The sequence below is a fragment of the Setaria italica genome, chromosome VIII, assembly GCF_000263155.2.
Source record: "Setaria italica strain Yugu1 chromosome VIII, Setaria_italica_v2.0, whole genome shotgun sequence".
NCBI classification, from domain to species: Eukaryota; Viridiplantae; Streptophyta; class Magnoliopsida; order Poales; family Poaceae; genus Setaria; species Setaria italica.
In genome coordinates this window covers 26,694,486-26,718,236 of record NC_028457.1, presented here as the reverse complement: position 1 = coordinate 26,718,236, position 23,751 = coordinate 26,694,486, and the positions used below count along the sequence as shown (strand labels likewise).

General features: G+C 44.5%; 1 pseudogene; it reads left to right on the top strand.

Annotated features, from left to right (window-relative positions):
* The first annotated feature begins 15,208 nt into the window (after positions 1 to 15,208).
* On the top strand, positions 15,209 to 23,430 carry LOC101782930 (annotated as a pseudogene).
* The last annotated feature ends 321 nt before the right edge of the window (positions 23,431 to 23,751 follow it).

The following is a 23,751-nucleotide window of genomic DNA, read 5'->3' as shown; positions in this document are numbered from 1 at the left end:
TTGGCCGCAAATACATCCTGAGAAGGCCAGGGGGGATCAGATCACAGTGCTGATATGATGTTTAGCTTCAGCGCCCCCATCTTGATCTTCTTCAAAAATCATCCATCGCCATTCGCCAAAGGAATCAATCAATCAAACATGCCTTTGATTGACAGTGTCCTCCTGCACATAGGGCAGCGATGCCGCACCGTGGCGAGGAGCTGCTCCAAGCACTTGCCATGGAAGACGTGCGCGCACCGGGGCCACGCCGCAAGGCCGCGCTCCTCGAGGACCTCCTGGCAGATGGCGCACACCTCCTCCCCCGCGACGTCGTCGAACCTCCCCCGCTTCGCCGGCCGAGCGACGGCCCCGCCCGGCTCGCCGTCGTCGCAGCGCACCGGCGCCGGCAGGAGCTGCTCCTGGCCGTAGTCCGTCGGCGGCGAGGCGTCGACCTCGCGCGCTTTCTCCTCGAGCACCGAGCGCATGCACTCCATGTGCTCCGGCGTGCGGTCCTCGCTCCGGAGCACGCCCACGTCGACGGTGATCACGAGCTCGTTGGCCAGCGGCGGGACGCGCACCGGCGCCGCCGCGACCATGCCCGACCACAGCGCCTGGAGCTGCGCGTTGGAGCGGTAGGGGTAGACGTCGGCGGCCAGCGACGCGCCGACGAGGCGCAGCGAGCTCGCTGGGTCGGCGGCGAACGGGACGACGTACCGGACGTGGTGCAGGTCCGTTCCGTAGTTGGGCGCATCGACGCCGTGCCCCCTGCCACGGGGCCTCGAGAAGCGGTAGTAGCGGTAGTGCACGGCGATCACCCCGCCGCCGGCTTCCTCGCCTGGAGCCGGCGGCGCCGCCTCTAAGGCGGCGACGCGCATGAAGCCGGCCGTGCCCTGGTAGGAGGCGAACAGCGCCGGCTGGCCGAGGAAGGTCAGCTCCCGGGTCACCAAATCGTTGTTGCTCCCGGCCGCTTCGCCGTCCCAGAACCTCACCGGCTCGTCGTCGTTCCCTTCCATTTCACTGTCGCTGCTGCCGCCGCCGTCATCCATGTCGTAACCCTCCACGTCCTCCTCGTCGTGCACGACGTCAGCGAGCTCCTCCTCTTCGTCGCCTGCTGGAATAATAACCGAGTCCTCCTCCGGCGGGTCGAAAAACGCCGGCAGGCCAAAGACGACGTGGCGATCGTCGAACGGGGCGGGGACGGGGTCGAACACGCGGCCCAGCGGCGGCCCGGCCATCTCGGGATCCTCCTCCTCCACTGACACCGTCGTCTTGCCGCCATCTTGCGGATCCACGTGCTCCTCCTCCATGGCCTCCGAGACTCCGAGAGAGAGAGAGGTGATGGGTCGATGCAGAGGTAGGTCGATCGAGAGACACGGGCAGTTTTGTATGGCAAAGACGGAAGGGTTGCGGCTTTTGCGAGGCTCTTGGTCGGGTTCGGACTCGAGAGGCGAGACTCGGACTCCGGAGGAACTACTTTGCTCGTCGGAAGCCCTGAACACGGACGGCTGACCGAAGCGTATTCTGTCAAGAAAAATGAAAATTACCAATGAGTTTTGCTAGATATGTGTCAGATAGATTAGTGGTAGAAATAAATCGAATTTTTTTTGCTGAAACAAAATAAATCGAATTTTCGTACCATTGGATCTTGCCTTGGAGAGTTGCGTCCCTTCTTCTCCGGCGAGCACGTCAGCTTCTTCAGCTGGACCTTCTTCTCTTCTTCTCTAGCTACCTTAGGGTTGGAATTCTGATTAGCGATTAGTGTCGTGGGGTTTTGAGTATGGGAGGTTGATTTGGTGGCCAAGGTCAGCGGTGAAGGTAGGCGGTGGGCTTCTCGACGAGATGGCTCGCCCCGCCACGATGGTGGAGGATGGCGGTCCGGAAGATATGTGACAAGACCACCGTACTTTGGACAAATCACGTGCAAAAGCAGTTGTATGGGGTAGCGTGAGGACAGTGACGAGGAAGGGGTATGTGGGTGGAGAGGTGAGGATGGAGGTGAATGGTGGAAGGAGGGTGGCGGGAGATCTGACCTGAGAGTCGCGCCGTCGCCAAGGACGATGCTGACAAGGGAGTGGGGAGACGCCGTGCGAGTGGGGATGAAAGTGAGGGGTTGCAGCGGGGAATAGGACCGGGAAGGGAATTAGGTTTGGTTTATTCTATATATGAAGTATAAATTGATCTCAACCGTTGATTTAGGATCCAATTGTGGAAATTCCATAGATTTGTCCATTAAATTTGTGCCTAGATGACAGGCCCATTAGTAATTGGTTGTAATGGGCCATGAAATGTAGTATAATACGAAAGGTACTAGACAGGCACGGCTTTGCCACGCTGTAGAGTGGGTTGGCCCGATATATATTCAGTTTATGTGGTATGTATACGTAACATCGTACAAATATTTACCCTCCCTTTTTAGTATGATGATAAGTAGGTAAAAACCTTTTTAGTATGATGATAAGTAGGTAAAAACCTTTATATGTAATGTTCTCGAATTGATCTTCCTCCAGCTACCGCAACGCTCGGTGTCCATGTTGGCACTGGCAATTTAAATAGCTCTAGGAGGAGCTTTAACGAAATAAGGCTGATTTGTTCGTAGATTCACAGCTCTGATGCACTGTGAGGTTGGAGATTTCTGAACAGTGATCTATGTAGCTTATTTTTTTTGTATAGTCTAAAGTTATATTGTACTATCATAGCATAGGAGATTCTGGGGTGCATGCATGTCTGAACACTGAAGGATGGGAGAGTTTGATTTAGAAGCCGAACATGCAATAGAATTTTTGTAAAGAATTTGGGCAACTCTATAAGTCTTATTTGGAACATACAGATAATATTGTGTACTGAAATCTAAGGTTCAAAGGGAAGTTCTGACACAATATTTAAAATTTGGCATCATAATCCCATTTAACATGGCAAATTTTACATTCGCATATCATTACATTTGCAAAAGCTCTTTCTCATATATATCGATAACAATATATATATATATATATATATATATATATATATATTCAATTTCATACCTTTATAGTGTCTGTTGGTAGTTAAGTACCAGCAGCTCGGTAAGAATGATAGCGGTCAGCTTTTGAGATCCCTCCTTTGTTCTCTGAAAGTTCTCAAGCAGAACATATTGATAGGTTTTAGAATTATCTTCTTAAAAGCAAAGTTAATCCAGATTCTAAGTCTTATGTGCTTAAGAGTATAGTTTAAATAAACTTAGAAAGAACAGTATAATTCATTAATCATTACTTAAGACCACTACATCATTGTTTTCCATTATGAACCTTAGTTGTTATTATAACCGGACGATTTCAAAAGGTAAAGTACGTTATATGAATAGAGAAATTTTAGAATGATTAGAAAAAATAATATATTACATGTTTGGGACTTTGTCAGCCCGGTAAAAAGGTGGACCATTGTCTGATGAGGTAAAAGTATACCTCACATTCCAATACCTCGATCTCTTTTCAAACAAAGTACTGATGTCTCAATCTTTGCACCAGGCCATCCTATGTTATACTTGATTTGCGTAGGTACAGAACAAATGGGGAAGCATCGATCTTGAGTTCTTAGGTGCATGTACTCATCACATAGATATGTATGTAAATTTTATAACAGTTCATTGGTCACATGACTTTTGTTAGAAGTACTACACTGAAATTGGCATAATACTGAATGCCTTTGCTGGATGACTACACGCGGGTGAAAGTTGCCATACCTCTGAAATACTGAATGCCTTGCGGAAGGCCTCCCCGCGGTGAAGTTGCCCATAACTCTGAAGTGCACAAACATGTTCCAAAGCACTAAGCATCAAAAGGCATAGGCAAAAGAAACCAGACTTCCAGCCTCACCTGTGAGCTCCATGGCTTGGATTTGGTGGCACAGAGAGGAAAGGGAGTGGCTGGCATGGACCGGTCGCAGTGGAGTTTGCGATGGATGATGATGAACAGAGATCAGGTGATGGATTTGGTGCTACTATTTTGTTAGATTGAAAAAAGGGAGAGCAGAGGGTATGGAAGATGCGAGAGGATCGGGGATGTCTGGTGGGCTCGAATTGGATGTTGAGGTGCAGGAATTTCGGGCCAACTGCTTATGCGGCAATTGGTGCAAAGGATGTCGGAAGAGATGTCAACTGCTGGCTTGCTGCTCCAGGGACGCAGCGTTGACGCCGGAGAGAGATCGCAAGGCGGTGGCAGGGCGGGCCCTTGATCAGCGCCGGCGACGTATAGGAGGAGAGAGGGTTGGTGAAGAGCGCGTAGGGCGCGGGACGAGCCACCGGAAACGGAGAGCCGTCGCGAAGAGTCGTGAACATATCGCTAGAAGCTCCAGAATGACGGACGGATGAAACTTTGCCCGGGATCCGACGGTAGTAAAAATCAGGATAACTTGGCCTAATAATATGCCTGAGCGCATGGTGCTGGTTTCGTTATAAAGAGAGGAGATAGGAACTTAGAGCAACTCCAAGAGGCTGCTAATTTTATTCCTAATATCTTCTTTTGGAAAAAAAAAGAGAAAAAATGAACTCCAACAGTCCACCCAAAACTACCTCAAAAGATTAGCGACGTGAAAAAACACCCCACCACCCCGCATATTTTAGCAACGCGCGGTGTTCCCCCAATCCTCCCGAACTCCGTTCCCGCGCCCCCTTCCCGTGCTATTTTTTTGGCGCGCTCTCTCCCGGCGGCAGCTCTCTCCCGGCGACAGGCGGCGCGGCCTCCTCTCCCGGCGCCGGCTCTCCTCTCCCGGCGACCGGTGAGCGCTATGCGGTGGCAGGCCGGGACGCGGATCTCCTCTCCCGGCGACCGGTGCCATTGACAGAGGTACCTCCGCCTCCTCGCGCCATAGGGGATTCCGATCTGCGGCTGACGCGCTTCTATGGCTGGCCGGATTCGGGAGGGAGGGCAAGAGGATGTCTAGGAGGTCGGTGAACCCGATCCGGCAGGTGGCAGACGAGGGCCTGCCGTCCGTCGATGGCCTGCTCCACCCCAAGTCGCGCGCGCCACCCGTGCTCACCATTGCCCTCGTCGTCCTGGTATTCCCCCCTCCTTTGACGCTGACGGTTTAGCTGTTCAGGTCTGCAGGGTGTCATTCTCCTCGTCGCCTACTTCAATAGCAGCTCAGGTCTGTTAAAGGCTCTCGGTTAGACTCGCAAACTTGTTTTTCCTAATTGAGGTTGGATTGTGGAAAGTTTATAATTGCTAATTGGCAATTAGAGCTTGGCTTCTGACATCTACAAATTGAATTAACTGAATCAATACGTCATCAGTTGGCACCTATGAATTATGATTGAAATCTTATCCTTGGCTCAACTGATGGCCAATTGCATAGCCTCAATGGACCGGGCGGTGGCACAAATTTGCAGAAGGTACCTTTCGTCAACTCCAAACTGTTACTTTGCTTCTGTACTACTACACAAATAATTCCTTGTCAAATCTTGCTGTTTTGTAGGATAATCTTCTCGAGTACAAGAACCTGCTAGCTTTCCTTAACTCAGAACAAGAAGATAATGGAGCTATCCTGCAGTCAAAGAGGACAACTAACAGCGTTGGCGCTCTTTGTGACATTGTTATGTGTCTTTGGAAGGTTATTGACAGTGCTACTGAATCTGATATATCCTCTGAACACCGTCCTTTAAACTTAGTAAACAACAAAAGAATAGCTAGCAGCAAGCTATAGGGTCTGGATGATGTTGCGATGGTGCGAGAGGACCAAATTTACTCGATGGCGTGAGGAAATCAACAGCGGCGACAGGAGGTTTCCAGCCGGCGGCGTGATCCTTTTTAAAGGGAAAAAACGAATTCTAAAATGGGTCCAATACGTCCACTGATTTGAAATATTAGGAGACTAGCTTTTTAGCATTCTGCTGTAGGCTGGTACATTTTTTAGGGAGGAATTTTTTAGCACAGCTCCCAATATCTTATTTTGGGGAAGAATTTTTTAGTATACTCTTGGAGTTGCTCTTAGCAAACTAATTTAGCCCAAAATTGAGCTAGCTCTCATGCTTCCGTGGAAATCTATGTATGCGTGGCAGCAGCCCATACGTCTCTAGTCCGTCGCTGTGTTCCTTCACATGATTTACAAACTCAAGAAATTCACGTTTCTTGCATTTAACTTACACGAAGAAACGGAGAATTGATTCATTCTTAAAAGGAAATGAAGAAAGAAAAAGGAAAAAAAATGCTTCATTTGTCAGGGTAAGGTAAATTCTAGGAGATTTTAATTTGTAGTGGAGCGCATTATGAAATGGACCTTGCTTGCCTTGGCTCAAGTTAGACTACAGCGAAAAAATATCAATATCAACGGGACACTACCTTGTGTTTTAGTCCCGACCACCTAAACTAATGAGTAAAATGCACGCACCATATGTTGTATCACTTTAGTCCAACAAGTACCAAAATGTACAAATAATAGATACACAAATTTTTCAAATATGTACATCATTTGGAGGTAATGAAAGCGATATACAATTTGTCTACTTCTTGGACAAAAGTTATACAACCATACAAGTAGTTGTATGGTGTGTGCAATTTACTCTAAACTAAAATGTAGGGTCAAAATCCGAGCATACACGAGTTTTCTATGCAAGAGCCGTTTAAGATATATGATCACTACACGTGGATTTTTCTTAAAAGCTATAACATCCCAAAAATTTAAAACATTAAAAAATGAGGACTTGTTAAAATTTTCTTCTTTTCCCCTAATAATTAGAATTTATTTCAACATATGCCCACATTTAAGCATTGTGTGCTCTAGAGTCTTAGTTGTGATTCAAAGCTCTTAAAACAATCCTCAAATTTGAATTTAATTCAAATTTGAATTCAAACTAAATCTAAAACCTTTCAAAACAAATAACTAAACCCTCCTATTCCTAAATGGGCCACCAACTCCCTTTCTTTCTCCCAGCCCGACCAAACCAGGCCCGCTCCTCCCACCATCACCTCCACCCTCCCGCATGGCCTAGTAGGCCGCTCGGCCCAGCCGGCCCAGCCAGCCCGCAACGCCAATGTCGTCATCCTCCCTCCCCCTAACGCACTCGTCCATCCCTCCCCCCTCGCCGGTGAACCCGACCCCACCGGATCGGCCTCCCCTGGCCACCTCCCTGTACCGTGATGAGCGCGTCGTACTGCCACGGCCACGCCTCGCCCACTCCCTCTGTCAGAATCCTCCTTCCCTTCCTCACAACCTTGGCCGCTCGCGCCTGCATGCGCGACGTCACGGCGTGGCCGCGACGACCGTCGCCCTGATCTCCTCACCCCGTCCGCTATTCACTGCTCCGAGCAGTGCTCTGGAGCCGCCTCATCATGACATGTCACCCTGGCTCCTCAACCACGCCCGGAACGCCTCCCTTGCTCCCCTGCACACCCACGCTAGAGGCCCTACCGGCGCACTGCTCACTCGCATGCCATTAATGGCCGGCGAGCTTATCCGATGGCCCGAGCCGCACCGGGGCACCTTCCCACCTCACACCACCACGAGTCGCCTCCCTTCCCTTGCTGGAGTAGGAACCCAAGCTCGCCGCCTCCACCCGCCGCTACACTCTATCCTCTAGAGCTGGAACGGGTCGAAGTCGAGGTCGCCGCGACGTCTTTAGCCTCCTTTCCCGCGCCACAACGCCGCTTTGCTGGCCGCTCCGCGCTGACCTGCTATCGCCGCTCAACCCCACAGCCGCCGCATGCCCTCCAGCCGCCCCTCCCCGCAAGAGCGTAGCACCGCTCGATTCCAGCAAGCCACCGATGCTGCTCCGGCCACCTCCCGGCTAGCCTAACCACCCAGGCCGATTTACCTTCTTGGCCGCACCACCGCCGCCACTCCGGTGAGCCGTCCCGACCACCCCAACCTCTAAACCATGATGAGACCTAGCCTATCCTCACCGCCATGACACCTTGGGCCATAGGGCCACTCCATGTCCCGAGCCCCGCCCTATAGCGACCGGCGGCAAAAGCTCCAGCGAGCTCCTCTACTTGCATCGCCGCACACTAGTGCCCATGTTGGGTGGCGCTCCCACGTGGCACCTAGGTGGTGTCCATGTCAGCCCCGACCCCACGCACTAGTGTCACACACACACGCCACGCACACTGCCCCATAAGCACCGCGTCACCCCCTACCCTTCCATACACCTAGTCTAGTGGACCACTCTCATCCGTTCACCCCAGTCCACAGGACCACGAACCAGGTCCATAGCACAGCCGCCTCCGTCACAGCCTCGCTGACCTGCTGACCCGGCCCCACCTGTCGGTCTCACAAACTACACGAATATGCTAGGTACACACGATTGAGAGTACCTCAAATGTTATTTCACCCACTTCCAATTATCCAAAAATTCTACCAAAATTTCCAAAAATTTTAGGTTCCCAAACACATTAGAACCACCCAATCTCCTTTTACACATCTTTAAGGTCCAAAACTAAATAAAACCATTTTCAGCCAATAGAAAAGCCCCATAAGTGTACCCCGAATTCTCCCTTTTGCATTTCTTAGCCCCAAAAATATTCAATAAATTCCTAAAAATACTAGAATATATTCTAGACACATTCATGAGTTCACCTTCCCAAACTCATATTCCAAACCCCCAAAACTAAAGAGCCACCTAAATAACCCTATTCTCTTTATACTAGAAATCATACTAAAATTCCCAAATAATCACTAAAACCCTATAACACAAAGACCACCATCGAGTTATCTCCTAACCCCGGAACCTACACCTAGAAGCTCACATAAGATATAAGGGACATCACTTGAAATATAGGAGATCGCCGAAAACTTAGGAAAAGCCATATTAGTCTTATTCGATAACCCAACCCCCTCCAGAATCTTTCCTTAAAATTCTCTCCCATGAGCTTTGAAGTATTTCGATTGGTGATTGATTGCATGTTTATTCTTCTGTTTATTAGTAACTTAATCTCTCCTTGAGAAGTTCGCGCTCCACCTCAGAGATAGTCATCCATATAAGGATTCGGTTTCGCCACTCGACAAGCAAGGAAAGTGTTAACACCAACCCCTTGTTCATGCTATATTTTGCAATACTAAAATTAACCAAGATAATAATGTGATATTGCATATTCCATAAGCCCCCTAAATATAAGGTTAAGCATATTCCTATAAGCAAGCCCTTACTCCTCATCCTTGCTTAAAACCCTAGGAATGGCCTTGTATCTAAGGCCTAATAGATCTCATATATTTTCTATTTGCCAATTTAATCCTTTAGGTATGAGTTGTGGCAAAGGAAATGAACTATAAAACTTGACTAGTAACCAACTAAGGAGGACGCGAGGTAAGTTGGGTAACCTCACAAGGAGCCCCTATCCAGCGTTACCCCAGTCATTTAAGGATTGGCTCACTAAGAAAGTCTTTCCAGTGTATATGTGCAACCATACGAGCTAAAAAGGTACAACCTTCAAGAGTGCCTACTTATGTGAGGACTTGATTCACACCCCACTACAGAATCTAGTAAATCATCCCAAGGGGCCACGGCGGGCAACGGATAGACTAGAGCAGGACCTTCGCAGAGTCCTAGGTCCGGCCAACACGGGTCATTGGTTGAGGTCCATAGGGCCTGGTGGCATTGTATGCCACATTATGATGCATCTATTTTCTCGAGTTAGTGTCCCTGAGTGGACATGAAATGGTCCATGCGTAGGCCCCAGTGTTATCCATGGATGGAGCTAGAGGACGTTGTCCAAAGATGGTCGCTGGTGGGTATGAGCCTCGTAGGGTAGTACTGCCAAAGACCTTGGTATGGGCTACCCGATTGTATGGGTAAAGTGTAGAGGCTCTGCAGAGTTAATTAATCTATTCAAATAGCCGAGGTTCTTGGTCATGAACTCACATGGTCAAAACTCTCTTTGATTAGTCACACCCTTTTGTATGAAGTAGAGAATTGGGGGCAGATGCCCGTGCTTTTGAGAAGAGCAGGATCCTGACGGTCGCTGCCTTTAAAATATGGGAACATATAGGGGAGGCTTGTTTCCCCCTCTAGGGCCAAAACAACATTATTATAATAATAACAACTACCTCTTTTTAAACCCCAAATGGTGTTACACTTTGCATACAAATAACTTTCTGCATATAAACCTAGTTTCCCTTGATTTACCATACATGTCATTAACTTTTCTACGTTAAGATACTTGCTGAGTACTTCTGGCAAAAGTACTCAATCTTGCTTGTTTTGCCAAGTTGCCTAGGGAGTCAGCTTTCGTCTTTCCGCTGCGCATTGATTGTTGCTTGATTATTCCCTAAAGGTGAAGATAACACGGACATAATTCCTCCTATTTCCTCCTCTTGTTACTCTGATAATCATTTCAATATACGCTGGTGCCAGATATTGATCTAGAGCACAGCACTGTATTACTTAAATGTGGACGTCCGAGGGGGGTCCCCACAAAAGCCATCCACAAAACGTTCGAGTGTGATGCTACAATTTTTCCTATTGGTCAAACGAGGATTCAATGCACATTTGAGGATTTGACGGTAATAGGATCTTTAATACCTAAATGGACGGTTGGAACTCTGATTAAAATCATAATGGGAACATGACCACCAACTTTCTCACTCTGAATTTTTGCGTAGGTAATGAGATGCACCAAGTCTCTATGTATTACCCATTCAACAAGGTAAAAGTGATACCGAGACAAACTACGAATATGTAGCCGAATCTAAGGGTGCCTTTGGTTGGGCTTTTGGACCTGCTTTTGCTTTTCAAAAGCCAAAAGCCAACCAAAGGGCCAAAAAGCCACATGTGCTTTTGCCCAAAAGCTGATTTTGGTCTAGTACAAAACCAAAAGCACCTCCCCCTGCTTTCAAGTACTTTTGGGGTAAATAATTACCCACCTTGCCACCAGTTATGAAATGTACCGCTTCGTTTCTATTTCTCATCGCGTTCTACTCTCCCGCATCGCCTCCTCCCCACGGAACCGTCCGTCTCCCACAGGACTACCTCCGCCCGCTGCCCCCGGTGGCATGCCACCTCCAGCCACTGGCCCTCCGTCCGCCGCCCCTGGACAGCCTCCCCCCGACGCCCGCCGCCCGCCGTCCCTGGACGACCGCCACCCGCCGCCCCTAGACACCGCTGCCCGTCGCACCCCGCCAGCCTACGGACATCTCACCCCGCTGCTCAACGCCCCAGGTCGCCGTCTTGCCGGCCGCCGCCCCTGGGCGGCCACCAGAGGTTTGATTCCTCCATTTTCTGATCTGTTCCTCATCCTATTCCTTTGCTATTTCCCTTTTCCCCCTTCAATTTCATGCAGTGCATTTCATACTAGAATCATACAGGCACAAAACTACGAGAAATTAGATGGATGTTTACTCATAGATAAATCTGCCGTTCTGCAGAATGATTACAGTGCTTATATATTTTTTCTGGAATTGATGTTTGAAAAGAACAACTTGTAATCTCAGGTGCTCTATTTGCTGTCTGGGAACTGTTCTTTTTTGTTCAGATACAATAGAAGCCATCATTACTTGATCTGTGCAATCTCGATGTTTACTCCTAGATAATAGTCAAGTACTCTAGTGTTGCCAAAAAAACAATGGTGGTTTGCTAGAACCAGGGGCAGCCAGCCATCCAGTGAGGTTTGCTAACCCTTTCTGGATCCTCATGTGAATTCTAATCTGAATACATTGTGGCTACTTTGTAGATTCTCCTGGTTGGAGTTGGACAAGACCTACTCTCACTGTCTTGCGACCGTACATCCTCGATCTCCAAGAGGTACCCTTACCAAAAATTTAGTTCCTGCCTTGATATTTTTGAGATTTATGTTTTAGCTTATTAGAGTTATTGTTTAGATCATACATAGAGGGGTTTCTTGGGAATGCGTTATATAGCACTTTGGTTGTAGTTCTTATGATTTATTTTTGGTTGGTTGAAGAATGGGTGACAAGGAAGATTGGGGTGATGCTTTTTTAAGGTATTTGATTGATGCATGTAAAGAAGAGATTGAAGCTAGGAATAGGCCAATGAGAATTTTCACTACTATCGGTTGGAAGAATGTTGTTTCCAAATTTGCAGAAAAATCTGGTGACAGGAGAACAAAAAAATAATTGAAGAACAAGTTAGATCTTCTGAAAAAGGAGTATTCAACATTTATGGAGTTCAAGAATTGTGCCACTGGTCTTGGATGGGATGAGGCAAAACAAATTGTTGATTGCTCAGAAGAATGGTGGGACGAAAACCTTGTCGTAAGAACTACATTGTCATTGTAAATATATTCTTCCCATTCTTTGTTATGTTGTGCCTTGCTAAATTTTTTTTAATTTTAGAGATGCAACAATCGTGACAAAGGAATCAAATGCCAGCATGTGAAGTTTCAAAAATAAGGACCCAAGTTCCTTGATGACCTGCATATCTTGTTTGACACGGCATATGTCAGTGGGTCTTCTGCATCCTGTCCTAGAGATATATCCTCCGATAAGGCAAGTGATGAGGATACGATGAGGTACCAAAACCTACATAGAAGGATATGACAGTGAACCTAGGAAAAAGGAAATGCAAGGGTATCTCCATTGGTGTTGAAAAGAAGGACGAGAAGAGCCCATTCTTTTGTTTGTATAAGAACACTTGTTTGAAGATAGAAAATGCTGCAGAGAGGATCTCCACAAGTGTTGAAGCATCATTAGCTCCTCCAACCAACTTAGTTCCTACCATTGTAGAGATTATGAAGATGGTGAAAAAATGTGGGGTGCAAGAAGGAACTGCTCTAATGTACACAGCCACCTCTCTAATTGTTAAGCCTAAATTTAGGGAGCTCTTTAGCTCTCTAGAAACAACTAAAGGAAGACTCGATTTGATTGAGAGGGAGCTGGAAAAGGAGATGATGAAGCGCCACTAATTTGTTTCCATGTTCATCAAATTATTTTCTTATCATATGTGACAACATTTTCCTTATGTTAAACCATAATTTGCTACCCTATGTTAAACCATAATTTGCTTAGAGATGTGAAACATTATTTATCTATTATCATGTTATGTTGAGCTCATTTAGTATTGTCAAGAAAGTTGTTGTATTTAATTGTTAATATACTAGTGTCTCATGTAGATGGATGATGGATTGGGAGATGTAGCCAAAGGAGGATAAAAAGGACTACTACTGCTAGCTGAACTTGTACAGCATGCTGGTGCTATTGGAAAAATGGGCAACTTGTATACTGAGCGGTATTTGCACAAAGCTCAATATAGGGAAACATCTGAAACTGGAATTCAATGGGTGATGAGGTGTATGTCACGTCCAAGGTATTTTTATAAGATGTTTCGGATGAGCACCGAGATTTTCGAGAAACTTCATGACTTGCTAGTCTCTACCTACGGATTGACCTCAAGCAACAATGTTTCATCTATTGAATCATTGGCAGTGTTCTTGTGGATCGTCGGAGGACCACAATCTTTTTCACAAGCTGAAAATTGTTTCACATGGTCACGTTGGACAGTTCACATGAAGTTTCACGAAGTGTTGAAGTGTTTGTGCAAGTTAGCTAAGGACAACATTAAGCTGGGAGATCATACCTTTTCTACGAAGCATGAAAGGGTGAGATAGGACCATTTTTGGCCATACTTTAAAGGCGCAATTGGAGCAATAGATGGTTCACATGTTAAGGTGGTAGTGCCAGTGGACGAAGTGGTTAACCACACATGCCGTCATGGATATACATCTCAGAATGTTCTAGCTATTTGTGACTTTGACATGAGGTTCACCTTTGCGGTTGCCAGGTGCTCGGGTTTTCACATGACACAGGTATCCTCAATCATGCATTGGCAAATTTTTCTTCATTCCAGTGCCTCCTAAAGGTATACATGGTATTATTCTAGCATTGGCAATACTTGTATTATTATGTACCTTACTAACTTAGTTTTGTAGGAAAGTATTATCTTGTAGATTCGGGTTACCCAAAATCGAATTGGGTATCTTGCGTCTTTCAAAGGAAGCACGTACCATATGCCAGAACTTCGGTATAAGGGCCTCCTCAAGGAAAGTACAAGATGTTCAATTTCTTGCATTCATCTCTACGTAATGTCATTGAAAGGTTTTTTGGAGTCTTAAAGCAGAAGTGACGTATTTTGAAGGGCATGCCAAGTTTCTCACCTCGTACTCAGAAGCATATCATTATGGCTTGTCTTGCATTGCATAATTTTATCCGTGGCAGCAATTTGTGTGATAAGGAGTTCAAGAGATGTGACGATGATGAGGAGTACTTGATACAATATACAAGTAGCACGAGATAAACACAAGGAGATGAGAGTGATGATGTGGAGAATGAGAATACCATGAATACCATTCGTACTAGGATAACTGACGCTTTGGTTAGTGCTAGAGGAGGACAGTAATGTTGACAGATGGCATCATTGTATAAAATTTTTTATGGATATTGTTCTATTTACGTGAACCAATCACTTTAATGGATGAAGAACATATAAAATTTATTTTTTTTCTTTCTAAATAGTCGTTTACATGCAAATTAGTGAACACATTATTTTATTACGAGAAATTTGCATATAAACACACCCACAGACCTTTAAGGACATTACAGGTATTTCTTACACTGCGTACAGTTTCACAGCTGCTCTAACCAAACGGTCTTTTGCTTTTCCTATAGCTGCTTTCTCACAGCCCACAGCTTACAACAGCTTTTCTAAAAGCCACAGCCCAACCAAATATACCCTAAATATACTAACCTGCGCAGGATATTAGAATGGCAAATGTGACAGGTGCAAATTATGTGGTAAGTTTTCTCAACCCAACACAATAGTCCATGCATGGTTCATGCCATGCCATTTGTATTGAGTGCTCGTAAGTGCAGCTAAACTAGTTTAAAAGTGGCATGTGCATCTATCACGTATAAGTTTAACCACCTAACTTGTAAGGCATATGTGAATGTTGTGCCATGTGCACTTATATGCTCGCACGGTCATGTTCTTTAGATTAATGGAAAAAAAAACTTTGAATCATTATCATTTGACTCGGACCTATTCTAAAAAGTCAAGGCATTTTGAATTGATTGTTAACACACAAAAATAATAAAAAACCTCTAAAAGAATGTTATAAGAATGTCCATATTAACTTTGAAGGTATAAGACTTTCGAATTAACGCTCGCGTCCCATGACTACACACTTTACATATTTCATCAAATGATATAAGTTGTTGATAAATTCAAATATTTGAAAACTGAGATATAGCACAATCTCTCTATTTCTCTAGGGGTTAAGATTAGCATGGGCCAAACTACCAATTGTTCCATCGGATGTTCTACTGGGAAATGGGAATACTCAATCAGCCGAGCATAAGTCAACCGCTTGACTTTTCGTGTCGGGGATCCGGTCATGGCGACCGACACGCCCCCCTCCCCGTCCCCTCCGGCGGCGGCGGCGGAGGTTTGCAGCAGCGGGACGAAGGTCGACTGCTACCGCCACCGGGTGCTGGGCCTGCCCAGGGGGAAGCTGGGGGCCGTCTCCCGGATCCCCGCGGCGCGGCGGTCTTCCTCTACGACTTCGACGTCAAGCTCCTCTACGGGCCCTACCGCACCGACTCCGACGGCGGGGCCAACCTCGTCCCCGGCGCCTTCGACGGCCGCTTCCCCGCGCAGGTGGGTAGCCTCCCTGTCCTAGCTCCAATGCTATCAGTTCTATGGTGACCGGAATCAAGAAATGGGGAATTGGGATTTAGGAATGCGTGGAACTGTGCATACGAATTGTGGTGGTGGGGTGGGGGGGTGGGGGGGGGGGATACGAAGTGTTGTTCGAGATGTTTTGTGGTTGGCGTGAACAAATTGGAGGGTGATCTTTCGACTATTGTGCTCATAGGAACTCAGGAAGGATGCCAAGATTTGTTTGTCTAGGGTATGATGTCAAAATTAGGGGATGTCGAAATTCGTTTATTTCGCTGAATCCTATTATCAAACTGAAAATTTACAGTTTGATGTTGACAGTTAGTTTGGAGCTTCAGTGATTTATGTTATGTTGTCTTCGTGATAGAATGCCGTGCAGTTTTGGAGAATCTGAAACTCACCAAACTGAGATGAATAGTAACATACCATTCCCCAGCTAAACGAGTGGTTTTCTCGCATGTCATGGACCAGACAAGCGCGTTACCCGCTTGCCTTCTGAATCAGTTCTATTGAGCTAGTTCAATATGAGCATGCAGTTATTTGTTCCTCTCTTTTTTGTTGTTGATTTTTTCTTTTCTGCGTGATATTATGTTGTAAGTTGTTTAATCCCAGACAACATCTTAGGAAGATTAAGATGGCTTTAGCAGAATAGAAGCTTACCTGTTACTTGGAATATTTAAGCATATGCGCAGTTCTAGATTTCCTGGAATCTCTTCATATATTGTTGCACCTGTACCTTCTAACTTATTGTGATGATTCGAAGGAGAAAACCACAAATCTTAGTGACCTTTTGCAGTGGTTTTTTTATGGCATTAAAAAGGTGATATTTTTGACATGTGTCAGTTATCTCCACTTCTGTCTTATTAAGGATATGTTTATTAGATATAGTCAAGTTTCAAAATTTTGCTTTGTAGGCAAAACTTATTAAACATATGTAGGGAATAATATACTTGGCCTATGCTGATTGTTTGCATGGAAGATAAAGAATCATTATTTAAGACTATCATTAAAGATACAATATGCGGACAACTATTGGTTTGCTATCACAAGCTGGAGGATATATAATGTCTGTTGCTCTTTTTATGTTTGTAGAATGTCTATTCAGGAGCAGATTTCCAACACATTGCGTTATATTGGATGGCAGGTAGCTTCATTTAATGGGGGCGATGAGTCACTTCGCTGTTTCTGTGCTGAGATAACAACAGCCTACAGCGTAAAGCACGTTGCTGGGACATGTTGCATTCCAGCACTCTTTGATCCCCACAGCCTGCCTGTCTGCTCTTGAAGTAGTGTAGAACAATTGGGGTCTGGGACTGAAGATCTAAGGTTAAGAATGGATTTGTTATGCCTTTCAGTGCTTCTCTTCTGGGGTGAGCATGTTGGGAGTTGAGAGTTGTGACTCGGAGGAACCAATGGCATGCACTTTGTGGCTCACTTTTCTTACATCTCTTACTATAGGGGTCCTAAGGAGGATGTCAATGACCTCTCTCTGAATATAGAATAAACTTTTGATGCCAATTAATAACTGTTGTTGGGTTTTCTCACATTTTCATTCTCTTGGCAGTTGGCACGTTATATGCCCTTTAGCTGCAATTAAAACCATGTAATGGCATATAGAAAATAATCTCACTGATTATCTGTACAGTGTTCTCAATGGAAGTATGGAACAAAGGTCACCATCTTTTATTTGTGTAGGTTAAATTTACGATCCATGGTGATTTCTTGCCGCTTCGTGAGAAAAGCCTAAGAAAAGCTATGAAGGAGAACTTTTTCAAAGGGATGTTCAACCCATAGCTTACCTCCACACAAGTAAGTTTGAATAAGCGAAAATTTCAATCGTTGTGTTCTGTTGTTAAGTTTGTGAGAGAAATGAATGATGCCGATTGCTGAACATTATTTGAATGTATAACATGTGGACAAGAGTTCTGAAGAACCATGTACTTCAGCCACCCCATTGGAATAAATTAAGGATGACCATTCATAAACATGAAACTTATGTGTAATTTGTACCTTATTTTGTCTAGTTTAAGTGGTAGTTTTCCATTGTCTGGGAGGAGGATGTGTCAGACAAAGGGGGTCAGTAATACCCTAAAAACCATAAAACTTGTATGTAATACTTTCCTTCTGAATTTCTCTTGCATCACATGCAAATGCAAAGTCAAGTTGGTCTGAGAGGGATTTCATCCATCTTGCTATGTTGTATGTTTGAATTTTGAGGCCTGAAGCCTATCTTTTTATTGCCCATTATTTTACATAACTATTGATGTGAAATGGAGCTAGGATGTTCAGCAGTATTGGGACACAGTAGGTTTTCATGATGTATTTAGCCTTTCAGTTATGAAGTGACACTGTTCATCCTGAGAAGTGAAGAAATGCAGAGAAAAGAAAAAATGAGGCATGATGAGAACATTTTCATCTTCTGTTTTATGCTTTTCTCCTGGTTTTGGTATCAGTTATGAGTCCTGTCCTTTCCATCAAAGTTTAGTTGCTAGCCAGATTGTGACTTTATCTTCTATTTTGCCTTTGTCTGTCAATCATATTAATTTTTACTTTTTAGCTGAATTTATAATTGGAGTAACAAGGTAGCTACTTCATATGCTATTGGTTTCTGTTGTAGGTTAAGAAATTGAGCACATTGTTTCAGCCAATTACTCTGCTTCCAGAATCATCACCCCCACATGATGTTGATAACTGGCCCCCTGTTCCTGCTTTTCTGCCTCCTTCAGCTCACTCGGCACAGCCACCTGCTTATGCACATCATCCAACTACCCATGCTGCTCCAGCTACCTCCATGGCAAGCCAGCCCTCACCTCCCGCCTCTACCTTCCTGCTACCGCGCAAGTGGCCGCACTCCCTAGTGGTGGCAACAAAGGACGATGTCCACACTGGAGCTTCCTCCTCAACCATCACTGTATCACTGGCGGGGTTCATCTTCATGTGCAGCAGCGCAACAAGGCCTGAATGCTACCGCCACCGGGTGCTGGGCCTGCCACCAGGGAGTCTGGAGGCTGTCTCCCGGATCCAGCGAGGGGCAGCGGTCTTCCTCTACGACTTCAACGCCAAGCACCTCTGTGGGCCCTACCACGCTGACTCTGATGGTGGGGCCCCGGCGCCTTCCATGGCCGCTTCCCCGCTCAGGTTGGTAGCCTCGCTGTCCTTGCTGCAAAGATATCAGCTTTCTGTTGACCAGAATCAAGAAATGATGCGTGGGTATGGCTCTAGTCACTATAATGGGGAATTGTGAATGTGTGGAACTGGTGAGCTAATGTGCATGATAAGAGAAATTAGTGTTCTTAAATGTTTGTGTTTGGTGAGAACAAATCAGAGGGTGGTCTTTCTAATATTGCGCTGATGAGTTATGATCCTTTGCAGTGGTTTTTATTGGCATGAGGAGGCAATATTTTTGGCTTGCTGTTAGTTATCTGCCACTTCTGTCCTATTGAGGATAGGATTGCTTGAGATAGTCCAGTTTCAACGCTACACTTTGTTAAGGAAAAGAATTTGAAATGCTGAAGTTTTACCTCGTTAATGTTTTTGATAGGTTACCCTTACCCTTCTGGATCAGATCATTCTACTAAAGTCAGGCCGGGTATGGCCATTGTGGATGTTTATTATGTAGGGAATAATATACTTGGACTGTACTGATTGTTTGCATGTAAAAATAGCAAATCAATGGTTGATACATAAATAGACAATAGGCAAACAATTATTGGTATGGTATCAGAAGTGGTAGGATATATGATGTATGGTACTTGTTTGAGGTGTAATGACTATTCAGGAAACGCATTGGGTTATATTGAATGGCAGGTAACCACATTTAATGGGGATGACGACCCACTTTGTTGCTTCTGTGATGAGATAACTATAGCCTACTAGGACGAGGCCGTTTATATTTTTGTAGCTGAGGTGCGCTTGTAATCTCTGTAACATTGGGGTGTGCACTTGTAACATAAGGGTTTCCCACCCTTTTCTTCTTTAATATAACGATATGCAGCTCTCCTGCATGTTTACGAAAAATGATAACAGCAGCATACAGCATAAAGCCCTTGCTGGGAAATTTTGTAGTCCAGGCACTTTGGATCCCCACAGACTGTCGCACTTTGCTTGGGACTTGGGTTTTTGGAGAACCATTGGATTCGGGGACTAAAGATCTAAGGTTAAGAATGGGTTTAAAACTATAATGCTTTTAATGCTTTCATTCTGTGGGTGGTGCATGTTGGGACTTAGTGTGACTGATGACATGCATTCAGCAGCAAATGTTTGCTTACATTTTTAATGTAAGGATCCTGAGGAAGATGTCAAAGAGCTCTCTCTATTATAAGATAACCTTTTGATGCGAATTAGTTGCTTACATTTTTTTACTTGCATTTTCATTTTCTTGGCACATCTTATATGCTTTTTAGTTGCCATCTAATACTGTGTAATGACATCTATCAATTAACCTCATATATTAGGTGTACAGTATTCTCAATGGAACAAAGGTAACATTTTTTATACGTGCAGGTTAAATTTATGATCGATGGTGATTTCATGCCCATCCCTGAGAGTAGCCTAAAAAGAGCTATAAAGGAGAACTATTTCAAAGGAAAGTTCAACCCAGAGCTTACCTCTACACAAGTAAGTTTGAATGAGCAAATTTGAATTAATATGTGCTGTTCTTAATTGTTATGTTCACCAGGAGAAATGAATTGTGCCAAACATTATTTTAATGTTAACTAATGGAATGAGTTCCGAAGAACTCTGCTTCAGCTACCCCATTAGAATAAAATTAGGATGCCAATTGATAAATTGAAACTGGTGTCTGGTATCTTATTGTGTCTATTTTCGTAGTTTTCCATTGTGTCTGGTAGGTGGGTGTAAGTAGAAAAAGTGGACAGTAATGCCATAAAACATGTATGTAAACCTATCCTTTCGAATTCCCTTGCATCACATGGAAATCCTAAGTCAAATTGGGGTTGAGACTTGAGAGGTATCTCATTTTGCTATCATGTATGTTTGTTTGAATTATAAGGCCTGAAGCTTATTTTGTTTTATGCCCTTTATTTCTCATGACTACTGCAGCTGAAGCTTTTTTTAACCTTCTATGTAGCTTGGGTGTTCAGTGGTATTGGAACACAGAAGGTTTTCTTGATGCATTTAGGTTGTTGAAATTACATTGTTCATCCCTGACCACAATGTGTACTTTTTTTTGATATGAGGCTTGCCCCATTTCCATTTCACAATGGAAATACCTGATGAATTTGGAGTAAAGTTGTAAGGAGCAGACAGACGGGGAACCATCTAACCATAAAGTAGTCCATAGGCATTATATTATTCCATTCAGCCTCCTGACACCAATGTGCAAGTAGTCCATATGAAGGAGATAACAAAAGATACCCATAGCACTGGGGAACCCATAGGCATTTTAAAAGGCAAAATAGGCATTTTGCTCCCTGAACTTTACACCAAGGGTCAAGTTCGTCCCTCAACTTTCAAATAGGTCAATTTAGTCCCTCAACTTCCATTTTCGAGTCAAACTCATCCTTGTGCTGATGTGGTGCTATATCTTAGTATGAGACTAATGTGAAAAGTCCATTTTACCCTTTGGCTCATGTAGGTCAAACATGTATATGCTCATACTCCCTTGATACATACACGCAGCAATGTATTTTTTAACTAGCATAAAAAATAGTTTCTAAAAAATGTAAGTACTCGAACTCTATAAAATCAATCATGTGCTCATACGAATTAAATGTTGATATGCAAAATGTATGTACTCATATTCTTTCATATATACACAACTTATTGTATGTACTCATACTCTAAAGTTGATATGTGCTCATATACTCGTGGTACGGTATACTCAGTAAACATATATATGCTCATATGTACTTATTTTGGATAATACTGTTAATTTACAGTGAAAATTAAGGAGGGAAGGAAGAGCCAAGGGCAAAAATGACTTTTTGCATTTATTTCATGCTAATGTGAAGCCCTGTATCAGCACAAGGACATGTTTGATCCAAAAACAAAAATTGAGGGACTAGATTGGCCATTCTAGAAGTTGAGGGACGAACTTGACCCTCGGTGCAAAGTTCAGGGACCAAAATGGCTATTTTGCCATTTTAAAACTATACTTGTACAGTACCACTGTAAACAAATAAAATCAGCCAACCAGAAGTCGGGGTAGAGGATTTTTTCTAGTCTGATGGAAATCTTATTTCCTAACATTGTGGCGCTTTCCAGAACTAAAGACTGCCTGCTGCGCACTCCGCTCCTATGAACTGGTTTGCCAAAAACATTGTGGTTGCCCTCGAAATGAAAAGATGCAGAGAAAAGAAAATTAGGCATGATGGGGACATTTTTATCTTTTGTTTTATGCTTTTCTCTTGGTCTTGATATGAGTTATCATTCTTGTCATTTCATATCAGTTTAGGAGCTAGATGGAGTGTGAAAGCTTATGACCTTGTCTTCTATTTTTGATTGACCTGAGAAATAAAGAAATGGTCTACTACAAAGAAAAGAAAGGAAGATTCGGACATGATGATAACATTTTTATGTTTTTCTTGGTTTCATATCATTTTTGATATTCCATAACAGTTTAACAGCAAGGTGGAATGTGAAAGATTATGACCTTGTCGTTTGCTTTGCCCTTGTGTTTGTCAGTATTTGTTTATGGATTTATAATACATGTAACGAAATAGCTAATTCATGTACTGTTGATCTTCTGTTGTAGGTTGAGAAACTGAGGGCATTGTTTCAGCCAATTACTTCGCTGCCACAATCGTCATCCTCACATGATGTTGATAACTGGCCCTCTGCCCCTGCTTTTCTGCCTCCAGCTCTTCCAGCACAGCCACCTGCTTATGCACATCATCCAACTGCCTATGTTGCTCCTCCAGCTGCTCATTTAATGCCACCTGAAGCCTATGCACCTCCATGTCCTACTCGATCCGCTACACATACTTGCCATGTACCAACAACTGGGTATGGTTTTTATGCTGGATATGCAGCATGTGGTCCATTGCCTTCTACCTATCAGTATGCGCAAGCACCCCCTCCATGTTCTCTTTATAACCAATACTCCATGCCACATTATGTTTCAGCTTGTCTATTCTACTGCCCCCTATTATCAGAATGATCCATATCATCCTGGCAATGCCAATTCTCATTATCAACAAAGCACATACGAGAGGTACGTATTTGATATCTTAATGAACCTAGCACTTCCTGCATGTTACTTTGTTAATTCTGTTCTGTGATAGCTTTTTTTAAATCAAGTCGTAAATATGGCCAATGCTGGCAACATTTATGCCCAAGCCATGTTATTCAGCTGAATAATATCTGAACATGTTCAATAAACTATTTGCTGAGACAATATAGAAAAATATTTTACATATTGGAAGCCATCCCTGTATTTGCTGCAACATGCGAAAATCGCTAAACATACTTTTGCACTCTTCCATGTCAGGTGTTATGGACCCCCACTCTAAGCAATCTGACTGCTGCACCTGGAACAGCCATGACAAACTTACAAGCCGTCAGCGGTTGGGATCCTGTGGTGAATCAGCCCCAGCAGGAAGTTACCTGCAATGTCACAGCTGCACCAGGGTGCCAGTGATTGCTGTTTCAAGTTCTGAAAGCATGATTGTCGAAGCAAATAGCACTGCTACGCTTGTTCCAACTTACTGACATGGAGGGTGGTGTACAGCTGAGCTCGATTCTTCCGGGTTCTCTGGATAGGTTCTTCTGACTGGGTAGCTGCTTCTGTTAAAACAGTACAGCTTATGTAAATAAATATGTCAAGTTTTTAGCGAAAACAGCTTTTCACAGACTCATGGACTAATGCATAATTTGGCATGCATTTTACAATTGAGCTAGTCTGTATGTGCCATCTGAGGACTGAGGGGCAGGGAAGTAGGGGAAAGGCTGATGCCTGATGGGCAATGGCTGGCGGCCGCCTGGGCCTGGGCTGCCTAATGTACTATGGGAATGGAAAGATATGTTTTGCATGGTGGGCTTGGCAGCCCCGTTTCTCTTCTTTCCTTTTCCCGTTTCCCTTTTTCGTCCACCCACCCCCTCTTACTATGGAGAAGCGATTAGGCGACTGGAAGGGGGGCTTAAGAACCATGGTATGTACACTTACAGAATGGTGAACAAGACGAATGGCCTGGAAAGGCTTAGCTTGTGGTGATCCACAA